The 12,080-nt window shown below is 43.9% G+C and overlaps 1 pseudogene; it reads right to left on the bottom strand.

Annotated features, from left to right (window-relative positions):
* Nucleotides 1–10,466: 10,466 nt before the first annotated feature.
* LOC147615356 (E3 ubiquitin-protein ligase XB3-like) lies at nucleotides 10,467–11,590 on the bottom strand (annotated as a pseudogene).
* Nucleotides 11,591–12,080: the final 490 nt, after the last annotated feature.

The following is a 12,080-nucleotide window of genomic DNA, read 5'->3' on the forward strand; positions in this document are numbered from 1 at the left end:
CTGGGAAAGCTATGCCAGAACAGTGCAAATTTAGGCTCTGCAGCGGCGATGCAGGCTCAAAATTCGTACTGTTCTGGCACTGCTCCCCCAGCCACTCAGGATCATTTCTGATGCATTTGAAGTTGAGCACATTAATTATGAGAAACAGTAGTTTATAAGATAAAAACACCTTTAATCATGTGTAAAAATATAGTGTTTATTATCCAATGCATCAGAATTTCTCCTGGAGGACTGGGGAAGCTATGCCAGAATCATGCGAATTTAGGCTCTGCAGCGGCGGTGCAGGCTCAAAATTCGCACTGTTCTGGCACTGCTCCCCCAGCCACTCATCAGGATCATTTCTGATGCATTTAATGAAGTTGAGCACACTAATTGTGACAAATAATAGTTTATAAGATAAAAACACCTTTAATCATGTGTAAAAATATAGTGTTTATCATCCAATGCATTAGAATTACTCCTGGAGGACTGGGAAAGTTATGCCAAAACAGTGCGAATTTAGGCTCTGCAGAGCAGCGGTGCAGGCTCAAAATTCGCACTGTTCTGGCACTGCTCCCCCAGATCATTTTTGATGCATTTATAATGAAGTTGAGTACACTAATTGAGAAACAATAGTTTATAAGATAAAAACAGCTTTAATCATGTGTAAAATTACATTGTTTGTCATCCAATGCATTAGAATTGCTCCTGTAGGACTGGTGAGGCTATGCCAGAACAGTGCCAATTTAGGCTCTACAGTGGCGGTGCAGGCTCAAAATTCGCACTATTCTGGCATTGCTCCCCCAGCCACTTATCATTTCTGATACATTTATAATGAAGTTGAGTACATTAATTATAAAAACAGTAATTTATAAAATAAAAATACCTTTAATCATGTATAGAAATACATTATTTGTCATCCAATGCATCAGAATTGCTCCTGGAGGGCTGGGGAAGCTATGCCATAATAGTGCGAATTTGGGCTCTATAGCAGCGGTGCAGGCTCAAAATTCGTAGTGTTCTGGCACTGCTCCCCCAGCCACTCAGAATCATTTTTGATGCATTTATAATCAAGTTGAGTACATTGATTATGAGAAACAGTAATTTACAAGATAAAAATACCTTTAATCATGTGTAAAAATACATTATTTATCATCCAATGCATCAGAATTACTCCTGAAGGGCTGGGGAAGCTGTGCCAAAATAGTGCAAATTTAGGCTCTACAGCAGCGGTGCAGGCTCAAAATTCGCACTGTTCTGGCAGTGCTCCCCCAGGCTCCCAGGGTCATTTTTGATGCATTCACAAAAACATTGATGGTACAAACTAGAAAAAACAATGATATACTTAATGAAAATAAGTTTGCAAAAATTGTATTGTATTCATAATAAGAAGTGATACATCATCTTTACAAAAGCTTTCTTACAATATTGAGCTTCCTTCTCTTGTTACTGTGGTGGGTAGAGTGTGCTCAAGGAGTGATTGGGCTATTTCTTGAGGATCCTCTATGCCTTTGCTTTTGGCTATACCTATACGAGCAAGAAGCTTACCCCTGAACCAAAAACATCGAAGGCAAGGGATTTTTTAATCAGAACTATACATTTGGTGCTCTGTGCCATAGAGGCTACACAAAGCACCTTAGAGAGGGCTTTCAAAAAGAAGAGAGTGAAGGCAGATTGAGGGGTGTAGTCCCTGTGGATAATGGCGATGCCATCCAAAGGAAGTCAACCAAGATAGTGTGCCAACGTAGCATCATGTCCATGGACCTTGGCCTGGTCTCTGCTGTCGCTGCCTCTCCGAGCAAATGCGTCAATTTCAACCACCCTCTGCAATCAAAGGAAAAATCAAAATATTTTCCTATACATAATTACCAATGTTTCTAGGTTGTAAAAGGTCGATTATTACCTCTTGCTCAATGTCTTCTTTTGCCAAAGTGCTGGTGGGGGCGGAGAGGTCAATCAAGGACTTAGCCTCATCCTTTTTTGGTGCTTTGGTCTCCTCCATTACTCCAATAGCAAGGGTATCCTTTTCAGCCTCTAGCTTGTCTTGTAAGGTTGTGAATTCCTCCTCTGGAACTAGGGCTTGCTCCACGGTCTCAACCACAGTTTCCTTGACCAAAGCAACTGTCTCTGCGATAGATTCTCCACCCAAGGGGTAATATAGCACTATCTAGGTGAGGACCGAGGTTGGACGTATCAAGGTCCACCTCACAACACGTGCATATAATGCCCAAGCATTCATCCATTCTCAAGCCAGCTGCCTTTTCAAGGTCATGAAGAAATAAGTATTCTTCACCTTCCACCACAATGGTGCTCAAGAGATTTATCTCAAGCTCTGGCAGCACCTTGCTCTCCTCGTGTGGGGAAGATGGCCCCGCATCTTCTACTACAGTGGACTGTTCAGCTGCTGTGTAGATTGTGCACCCTCTGGTGGAAAGTGCTCTGATGCAAGCTATTCTTCTACGCCAGCACTTGTTCCTACTGCCTTCACTTCCTTGTCATCCCTGCCAACTGCAATGCAGGCATCTCTACCTCCTCATCCGAATCCTCATCGTTGCTGATGAGGAACGCAAAAGTGGCGAGCCATGAGAGGAACCTAGTTCCTAAATTGCCCTTCCCCAACCTCTTCACCTCCTGCTTATTGAAGGTACAATAAGCTCTGGTGGGGATGCAGATGTCGATGAAGCGTTCAAAGCATTGGATGTAGGGGTGGGCATATTGTTGAATGTACTTAAGCAGCTTAACAGGCACCCATCGATCATTGGGGCAATGGGGAAAGGAGATGGAGAGGGGAGCCAAGTATTGCTCCATGTATGCAATCTGCATCTCATAATGTTGGGACGCAAGGGCGAGCGACTTTTCAAAGTCGACTTCACGAGAGAACATGACAAAGAGCTCGCTCTTGCCCACCCACGGGGTGGTGGAGAGGAACTCAAAGAAGTTGTCAAAGTGGGTAGCCATGTGAATGCAAAGAGATAGTGTGAGCTCGTGCTTGGTTTCTATCGCGTCGTGAAAATGAGAAAGAAGGCACCTTTGGCTATTTATAGTTAAAATTTAAAGTTTGGCCTTTTCACACTAGACCGCTAGACAAAAAAATTACAGTTTGCAAAAATATTAAGATTTCAATTAAATAAAGATTGGTTAAAAAAGAGCCTGCTACAAAATTACAAGCATGTCATTTAATCTAAAATTTCTATAATATCTTCATTTTTTGCCCCTCTTGTGACATTTACTTCATGTTGATCTCCATCTCCTTGTTGACTTAAAAGCTTCTCATTGCCTTCACCTCGATTCTGAAACTCTTGCCCCTCATGTGCATCAAACAGAGGCTATTTTCCCATATACTCAGTTCATCTTCAATCTCTTCCACATGCCTACTATGTGTTGGTAGGGCTATGCACCTTGCTCTGCTGAAAATTCAAGGTCCTCCATTTGCCATGATTCTGAGACCATGGTTGTCCCCTCCTTACGCTTCTCAATCTGTAAAAATATAGAAAGTGGCACAATAACCAGAAAGTGTAAGGGTTAATTCTAGACATGTAGTGGAATCAGATATACCTTTCTTCTCATCAACTTGAAACTTGACTCTTCCACATTGTCAAAGCCCATGATGCTAAAGTGTTGACGCAAGTCTGTTAGGCTCCAATGCTTGCTTGCTGCCACTCGCTCAATCCATCCATTTTGCATCATCACAGCTACCTCAATAGACATAATTTCTTCTTCTGAGGCTTGAAGTGGGATCCATGTCCCGTGCTTTTGCATCCATCTTTGGTAGTGCAGACGCATGTACAAAATAAAGCGTGCCTTCAAGAACATGAAAGACACTGTAGAATCTACTACATTGCACTTGTACACATCAACTTGATGTGACCCCTCATTAACCTCCCAACCCTCTCCTAGTAATCCTTGAATGAGGTCAAACCGTACCTCCTTACAAATATACATTGTTTTTGTTTGGTGCATTGGCATGGAATTGAACATGTGCACAAAAACATGTAAAGGACGAAACCAATTTAGCCCTATTGACCTAGATGCCTTTGAAAACTTGAGTGATGTCTTGATATCACTTACCATCTTAAACTTTAAGCATAAGATGGTCCAAGCATCAGGTTTGGGCCATTCGGGATTGTTAAGAGGGGGGTTGGGGATCTCTTCTAGCTTGCCAAATAAACCTGGTTTTTTATCTACAAAATATGAGTGAGAAAAGAAAAAGATATTGTTCTGTACAAGATCAATTGGGCTTTGAGATACAAACATTGTATCTCCAATGGATGCATGCATAGCATAGAAAACTCTAGTGAGGCTTTGGAGTGGTTGTTCCTCAACATAATTAGAGGGGAAAATATCTACAGAGAGACATAAGAAAATGGAGAATCATAAGAAAATTTGAAACAAAAATCCAATATTAGCATGTTGTTAAAGTTGTGTTTATGTTACATTGACAATTTGAAGGAAACCTTGGTCGTTGGCCTTGAATGTACAGGTCTCCAAGGGTATACACATGTTGCACTATGGCAACTAGTCCTTCCTTCTTAGTATGCTTGAAGCCTTGTAGCCGCCCCTTCTAATGATGTAGCATATTCCCCAGTTGACGCACTCGATGTGGTCCCTTAGAGCTTGGCTGCATGTAGACCCAAGCCCCAACCCTGAATCTTGTTGGAGCCCAAACTCCATTCTCATCTCTTGTGTTATGCAGCACAAGCTCTTCCACCTTCTCCCTAGGTCTTCTCACATTACTAGAAGAGGCCATGGTGGTAAGAAAAGAGAAGAAGGGAAAAGAAAGGCTTGTTTTACAACAGAGGAGTGGAGAGGAGAGAAAGTTCAGGGTTTTCAGTGCAGCAATGGAAAGCTTAAAAGAGGGTTAGAGTTTGAGAATAGGCTTCCTAAACCTAGAGTAGACTAAAGAGAGATAGAGTTTCTGCAGCAATGGAGAGGGAGGGAGCTTGAGAGAGAGAGAGAGAGAGGGAGATTGAGAGGGAGGGAGCTTGAGAAGGAGGGAGAGCTTGAGAGGGAAGGAGGGAGAGCTTGAGAGGGATGGAGTTTTTGCAGCAATGGAGAGCTTAGAAAAGGAAGAAAGAGAGAGAGGGAGCTTGAGACTGAGGGAGCTTGACAAGGAGGGAGAGCTTGAGAGGTATGGGGTTTCTGCAGCAATGGAGAGCTTAGAAGAGGAAGAAAGAGGTTCAAAATGAGCTTTCCAAACCTAGAGTATGTTGGGGGGAAGTTTGAGAGGGAAAACATACTTTTGGGAAAAAATTAAATTTTTTTAATTTTTAGGGTTTTTAATCTGTGCGATTCTAGGTGGGGGGACCTCTAAGTTTGGGCCCAAGAGGTAGGGGGACAAGAGTAGTAATTAGGCCCCATTAGCAAACCAAAGCCTAGGCCCCCTAGGGTCAAAGAAGTCAAAAATGTGCACCCAGCCCTCTTCCTATTGGTCCATTCCTAATCAAAAGTTAATCCAAGAGGCCCTCTTTGGGTCCAAAAAATTCCTAATGAGGTGCTTCTGCAAGCATTGCTGACTGCTCATGGTCCTGCACACACCTTTGGATGACTCGATCTATCTCCATATTGCATAGGGCACTTACAATTTCTAAAAAGCTCTTACTTTTGACTGCAAGCTTCTTCCTTTGATTTTTGGTCATGATCAGTAGGGAAGGCTCTTGTAGCATGTCAAAGTATCAATTCCAATCCATACTTGCTAATTGTACTGCAAACAAATTTACATATGGGAGCTGGTTAGACACACCAATTAGCTACTCCCTTGTATCAATCCTAGTAAGGAAGTCGCTACATTTTGGTTTTCCAGGCATGTGCACAATTGTGAAGCTAAACTCCTGCAAGATCAGCATCCACCTTGCCAACTTTCCAGTCAAATCTAGCTTGCTCACCAGGTACAGTAATGACTAATGGTCTACATGGAATACAAACAGATTTCCCAACAAGTAGTGGTAGAATTTGTTGATTGAGTATATCTATCCAAGGGCTTCCCTTTCTGTGGTGCTGTAGTTCTTTTCTACATGTGACAACATTCTATTGGCATAGTAGATGGGCCTATACCATCCTTCATCTATTTGTTGCATTAGCACACTTCCGATTTGCCACGTCTCATGCATCTACCGAACACATGGAATGTCTTGTCCCATTCCAGCATCTGAATAATTGGTGCACTAGTCAAAGCATTTTTTAAAGATTCCTAGATGCCTCTTGGCATTTAGCTGAGCAAAGAAATTCCGCTCCCTTCTTGGTGAGAGAATATAACGCATGTGCCACATTTTCTAGGTATCTCAGAAACTTGTTATGCAACTTAATCTGACCCAAAAATCTATTGAGTTCTTTTACCTACTTTGGTCAGCTTCTCTTCATTCTCGAGCTTGTGCAGCACACAATCAGCTCTGTTGGCTAGGGCAGACATAATTTGTTGTGTATTTGGGTCATCCTTCTACATCATGTTATTTAGTCGTTTGCCTAGGGTGAGTTGTTGGGTGGATTCCGTTGTTGCTTTGGTGGCTAGCACTATTTGTTGAGGTGTGATTTGATCTTTTAATGCAGTATTTAGCTTTTGCAGAGCTATCTGTGTTGAAATGTCAAGCTCGTATACATCTCGAGGATAGCACATGGGTGCTGACAGAGTGACAGTATGGTAGATGGATATCGTGTGGTGTGTTTATGACCGCGTCCAGCTGGTCATGTGTGGTGTGGACATTACATTAGGTTTACTTTGTAGTGTGGACATAACACTATGTTGTGTTCTTTTTTGTGTGTGTGAGAGAGATGATGACTATGGCTTCTCTCCTTCTTTATGATTGATGGATATGGATTAGGGTTTGCTTCTCTTGTGTGTGCTCCCTCCTTCTTCTGTTTTTTATCATGGTATCAGAGCCTAGAGCTCATTAGTTGTGTTGTGAGAGTGAGTGAGAGAAGAGGGAAGAAGAAGAAGAAGCTGTGAAGATTTCCATTGAAGCTGTGGAGCAAAAGAAAGCTGTGGAGCTCACTTCGGTTACAGATCTGAAGCTTGGCCTAGCTGGTAAGAGTAGCAAAACTCCCTTGAGCGGATTGCAGGTGCCAAAGAGCAGGTTCAGTGAAGATTGAAGTGCATAAAGCAAGTGAAAATTTTTGGTTTTTTCTCTAAGCTTTCATGGAAAGCTTGAAGTGAATATACTCTTGGCAAATGTATACACAAAGGCACGTGTATTTGAGCTTGCACATGTATTAGCAAAGTGGGCACAAGCAACATACAGAATCTTGAAGCAGATTGATGCATACAGATTTGAGCAAAATCAAGTGGAAGTGAATTTATGCAAAAGTTTCTGGTTTTTCACAAAAACAATGAACATACCCCCCGATTGCAGAAGCTAGAGGAAGAATTGAGCCAAACCCTTCAAGCACAAGGTAGATTAGGTCATTGCTAAGAACCCTATCAACTCAATTGTGAAATGCCCCTCTTCTAAAGCCCTCTGGAGCAGGCGGCGCATCTCTGAGCAAAATTCTAGATAGTTTTAACAGATATCATGCCATTCACTCATTACTACACCATTTGATGCCATTCAAAGCTTGGGGAGTTGAGCAAAGGCATTGCTAAGGCATTGTGAAGCTTGGTTGCAGCTCATTTGATGTATTTGGAGCTCATTGAAGTCAATTATCAAAGAGTTGCAGGTTTGCAGAAGTTTTGTCCAGAAACAGAGCATCACTAATCAAGGCATTAATCCTTGTCTATATCAAATTGGACAAATTCCTTTGGTACAAGCAAGGAGCTATGAGTTGCTAAACTTTTGATTCAAAAAGTTTTGAATTTGGATCAGATTTAAAGGAGATAGAGCACTTTTAGTGCGAGGTGGTACCTGACATATGCAGAAAAAGGCAAACCAGGGAGCTACAAAACTTGGTGGTTCTCACTCAACTTGAAGAATTTGATCAAACCCTTCTAGAATATGTTGGAGCAATGTGTTATGAAGCCAATGAATGCATAAACATCAAATTTGAACAAGATTTGAAGGAATTAGAGCAAGATCTTTGACCGATTCTCTGGCGAGAAAAAAAACCAAATTTTTTTTGTGAAGAAGTATCATTTGTTTTCAACCTTGATCGAGTATACATTGTTGATGAAGCATTATGGGATCTCAAAGCACATATATTGCAATCATTTGATGTGATTTGGAGAGATTTGGAGCATTACAGGTACTTCATACGTTGTGATCAAAGGGGTGCATCTACTACCTTGCAAACATGGGAGATGGTCCGATACAAATTGTTGGAGAGAAGCTTGACAGAACTAACTTTCAAGTGTGGAAGTTTAGAATGAAGAGTTTTTTGAAAGGCAAAGGTTTATGGAGTCTCGTGTCGGATGAAGACCCGGAGCCATTTCTACCTCCTCAACCAAATAATGCTCAGTTGGTGGCTCACAAGCAATGGGTAGAGCGGTCTTCGAAAGTGTTGCATTACTTTTCAATATGTGTAACAGATGCCTTGCTTATTCACATCCAAGATGCAGATACACCGAAAGAAGCATGGGATATATTGTGCCGAATGTATGAGACAGATACTGGTGCAAGGAAGATACAACTAAGGCAACAGATTCACAATGTAACACGAAGGAATAGGAGTATACATGAGTATGTTCAGGAAATCAAGGGTTATGCAGATTCACTATCATCAATTCATGCCCCAATGGATGATGATGATTTGGTTGCTCTCACATTGCGTGGTTTAGGTCGGGAGTACAAATCTTTTGATACTTCCATCTCAGTAAGGTTGGGAGGAATGCCAGACTTTAATGAGCTTATGTCATTGCTCATTGTGGAAGAATTAAAGCTTGGACTTGGTGGTATGAATATTACAGGTGGTGCATCCTCATCCAGTAATGATGAGCATGCAAGGAATCAGGCCTTTTACTCATCTAGAGGCTCTCGAGGCAGGGGGAGATTTGCCCCTCGAGGCCGTGGAGGACGTGGTTGGAATGACAGGTTTACTCAACCACAATCAAATCAGAATTTTCAGAATTCACAGACATCATTTGGACCACGTGGAGGTCGTGGATTTCAATCCCATAGGGGGAGAGTTGGAACAGGTGGATGAGTCAACCTCATTGGCTAGACATGTGCAAGACCTATGCTCTACACTGTCTAACTGTGCTCTCCGACCACCACCTAGCACCGCGGTACCCCTACAAGCCTCTCACTCACACCACACACACCACTCACACCTCACTCACCTCGCTCACACAAAGAGATAGACAAAAAACCAATAGAGCGCAACACTACAATCACAATACCAAAAAGGAATGCTACAAGGGAGACTCCGCTTTGATAGAAGGATTGTGCTAGAACTGAAGGTGATACATGAGAGAGTGTCCTCTCCTGTGAGAGTGTGTCCAAGACTGTGTGTATGTTGCCGAGAGAGTGCTCCCCTTAACTCGTCCTTGGGTGTCCTCCTCCTCGGGTGGTGCTCAAGAGGATCTCGAAGAGGATCTCTCCCTACCTTGGGAAAGGGAGAGGAAAAAGGAAGATGGTGCTCAGGATCTCCAAAGAGGATCTCTCCCTGCCTTGAGAAAGGGAGAGGGGTGTTGCCTCCATGAGTGCCATCGGAGTTGTCCATGCACATATGAGATGTCAAAGGGGACCAACCGTCAGAGGGGTCGAAGGCGGTTGGAGGGCACCGGCGGTGATGGCGGTCGGAGGGCACTAGCGGTGACGGTGGTTGGAGTCATCGGAGGGCACCGGCGGTTGGAGCCATTGGAGGGCACACGGGGGTCGGAGTGGTTGGAGCACACCAGCGATCGGAGTGGTTGGAGCAGTCGGAGGGCACTAGTAGTCGGAGTGGTCGGAACACACCGAGACGGTGACGACGTGGTCGGAGCACACCGACAGTGACGATGGTCAGAGCGGTCAGAGGGCACTGGCGATCGGAGTGGTCGGAGATGTCGGAGGTGATGGTGGAAACTCTTGGTGGAGTGTGGAGGACCTAGATTCTCGTCCACAGGTCACCCACTACTACTTAATTCATCATCTTGGTGAATGCCATAGAAAAAACACAGGTGGTTCTCTGGCAAGCTAGCCTCCGGGAAGACCTAGATTCTCGTCCACAGGTCACCCACTACTACTTAATTCATCATCTTGGTGAATGCCACAGAAAAAACACAGGTGGTTCTCTGGCAAGCTAGCCTCCGGGGGGGGCAAAACATCCGGTAAGTAGGCTCCCACGCATACCTCATACAATGATACAATGATCCTTCTAGGAAAACCTTTTAGAGGGATACAAAATAAATAAAAATGAATCAACTAGGCTCCTGGGCAACTTCATCCAGCGAGCTGTTGAAAAATGATTGAACATGGAGCTCCCCTGGGCACTTCATCCACCAGCAAGCTATTTCTGAGAGATCCTAGGCACTTCATCTAGCAAGCTATCACTAACTGTATTACCACTGTCATCCCCCGGGCAAAGCATCCGGCAGAAGGTTACCTCAACAAAAGCACAAAAACCAATCTAAACAATAATCATCACTGGCCACTTCGTCCGCGAAGAACTTCCAGTGCACGAAGTCCAGGCATGCAAGATACAAAATGAAATCTGGCCATGGCCAGTATATAAGAGATCCGCTTTTCATTAACAAAAAATATCTGATGCTCCCAAGCATCACTAGTATGTGGCATGGTAGCTTCTAAGCGAACTTATGCTTCAGGGTCAAGACTGCTCATAAACTGCCACACGGAGATGGCCATACCAAGGGCTCTACAGCCAAAGGGGAAAGCTGCACATGTACATGCTGTGTTATGGTATTACAGAGCGATGAAGAAGGGGCGTGCCCTTGAGAGTTTCTCGGTAACCTAGCTACACCCCATGCCAAGATCTCTTTAACACATTTAGATGATCCTCTATGTGCTGTAAAATGCAATGATGTGCTTCCAAAACCACAGCCACTTCCACTAGATCTTGTAGGCGTTGCACACATGAGAGATGCCTTAGTTAAAAGCAAGCAAACTACTATAGAATGGCTGGACTGGGCTACCAAGTGTAGAGGTGTAGCTCCACATGTTTATGCCACTATGGGCATCTGGACAACATCCAAAACTTGTTGGACACAATCAAAGTGGCCGCTCTTTACTGCATAATGGAGGCATTTCCTCCCATTGGGAGCATCAAACACGAGGATATCATCTCCCCATGCCACAAGCCACTCAATGCAAAATACCCTTCCATTTTTGTAAGCAAGCACGCGAGGCATCTGTCTATGATGATTCATTGCATTCAACGACACACCCTTCTCCAATAGCAACAAAAGTACCTCAGATTGGCCATGTGAGGCAGCATAATGCAAAGGTGAGAGGTGGTGGTTATTATGAGAGAGGGTGCCGATGGGGAGTGACGGGAGGGGGACGGTGACCGCACACACGGAGGGAAGTGAGGGTAGTGAGAGAGGGGGAGGGGGTTGGGTAATTTGATGAGAAGTGTAAGGTGAGAGAGGGGGACGGTGACCGCACACACGGAGGGAAGTGAGGGTAGTGAGAGAGGGGGAGGGGGTCGGGTAAGTTGATGAGACGAGTAAGGTGAGAGAGGGGGGGTTGGTCTGGGGGAGGGAAAGGGGGGTGGTTGGTTTGTGGGGTGGGGTGGGGGGAAAAGGCATGGTCGATGAGGGGTGAAGTAAGAGGGGGAGCAACCTTTTGGTTTGTTTTTTTAAAAAAAACTAGTATTATCATATTTGTTTTTTTTAAAGGGGGGGTGGTGTGGTGGGGCATGGCAGGAAGGTTTGCCCAGAGTACAAATCCAAGAGGCTAGTTAAAGAACTCACCTTGACAATGTGCTAAAATTGATCAATCTCCTTTCTTTCTAAATGAACTGCCCTCACACGCACGGCCTCCTATTGGGCTGGCATAAGACGGTAGAATGGCTTCCATATAGCACAACACTCTGGGAGTGACTAAACACCGTGGTGAGGCTGAAACATCCTGACATTTCCCATCCATGAAGAAAGAATTTGGAGACTGCATGAGGTTTCAATTTTTAATTTTTTTTCTCCACCTCTGCTGGAGGGTGTAGTAAGTCAATGTCATTAGAGAGAACCATGATGATCGTCGAGGGTGGAAGGTTGAGGATAGCTCATTAGCACTATTGCG

Source organism: Cibotium barometz, chromosome 40, assembly GCF_041138505.1.
Source record: "Cibotium barometz isolate CiBa-2024 chromosome 40, ASM4113850v1, whole genome shotgun sequence".
Classification (NCBI taxonomy): Eukaryota; Viridiplantae; Streptophyta; class Polypodiopsida; order Cyatheales; family Cibotiaceae; genus Cibotium; species Cibotium barometz.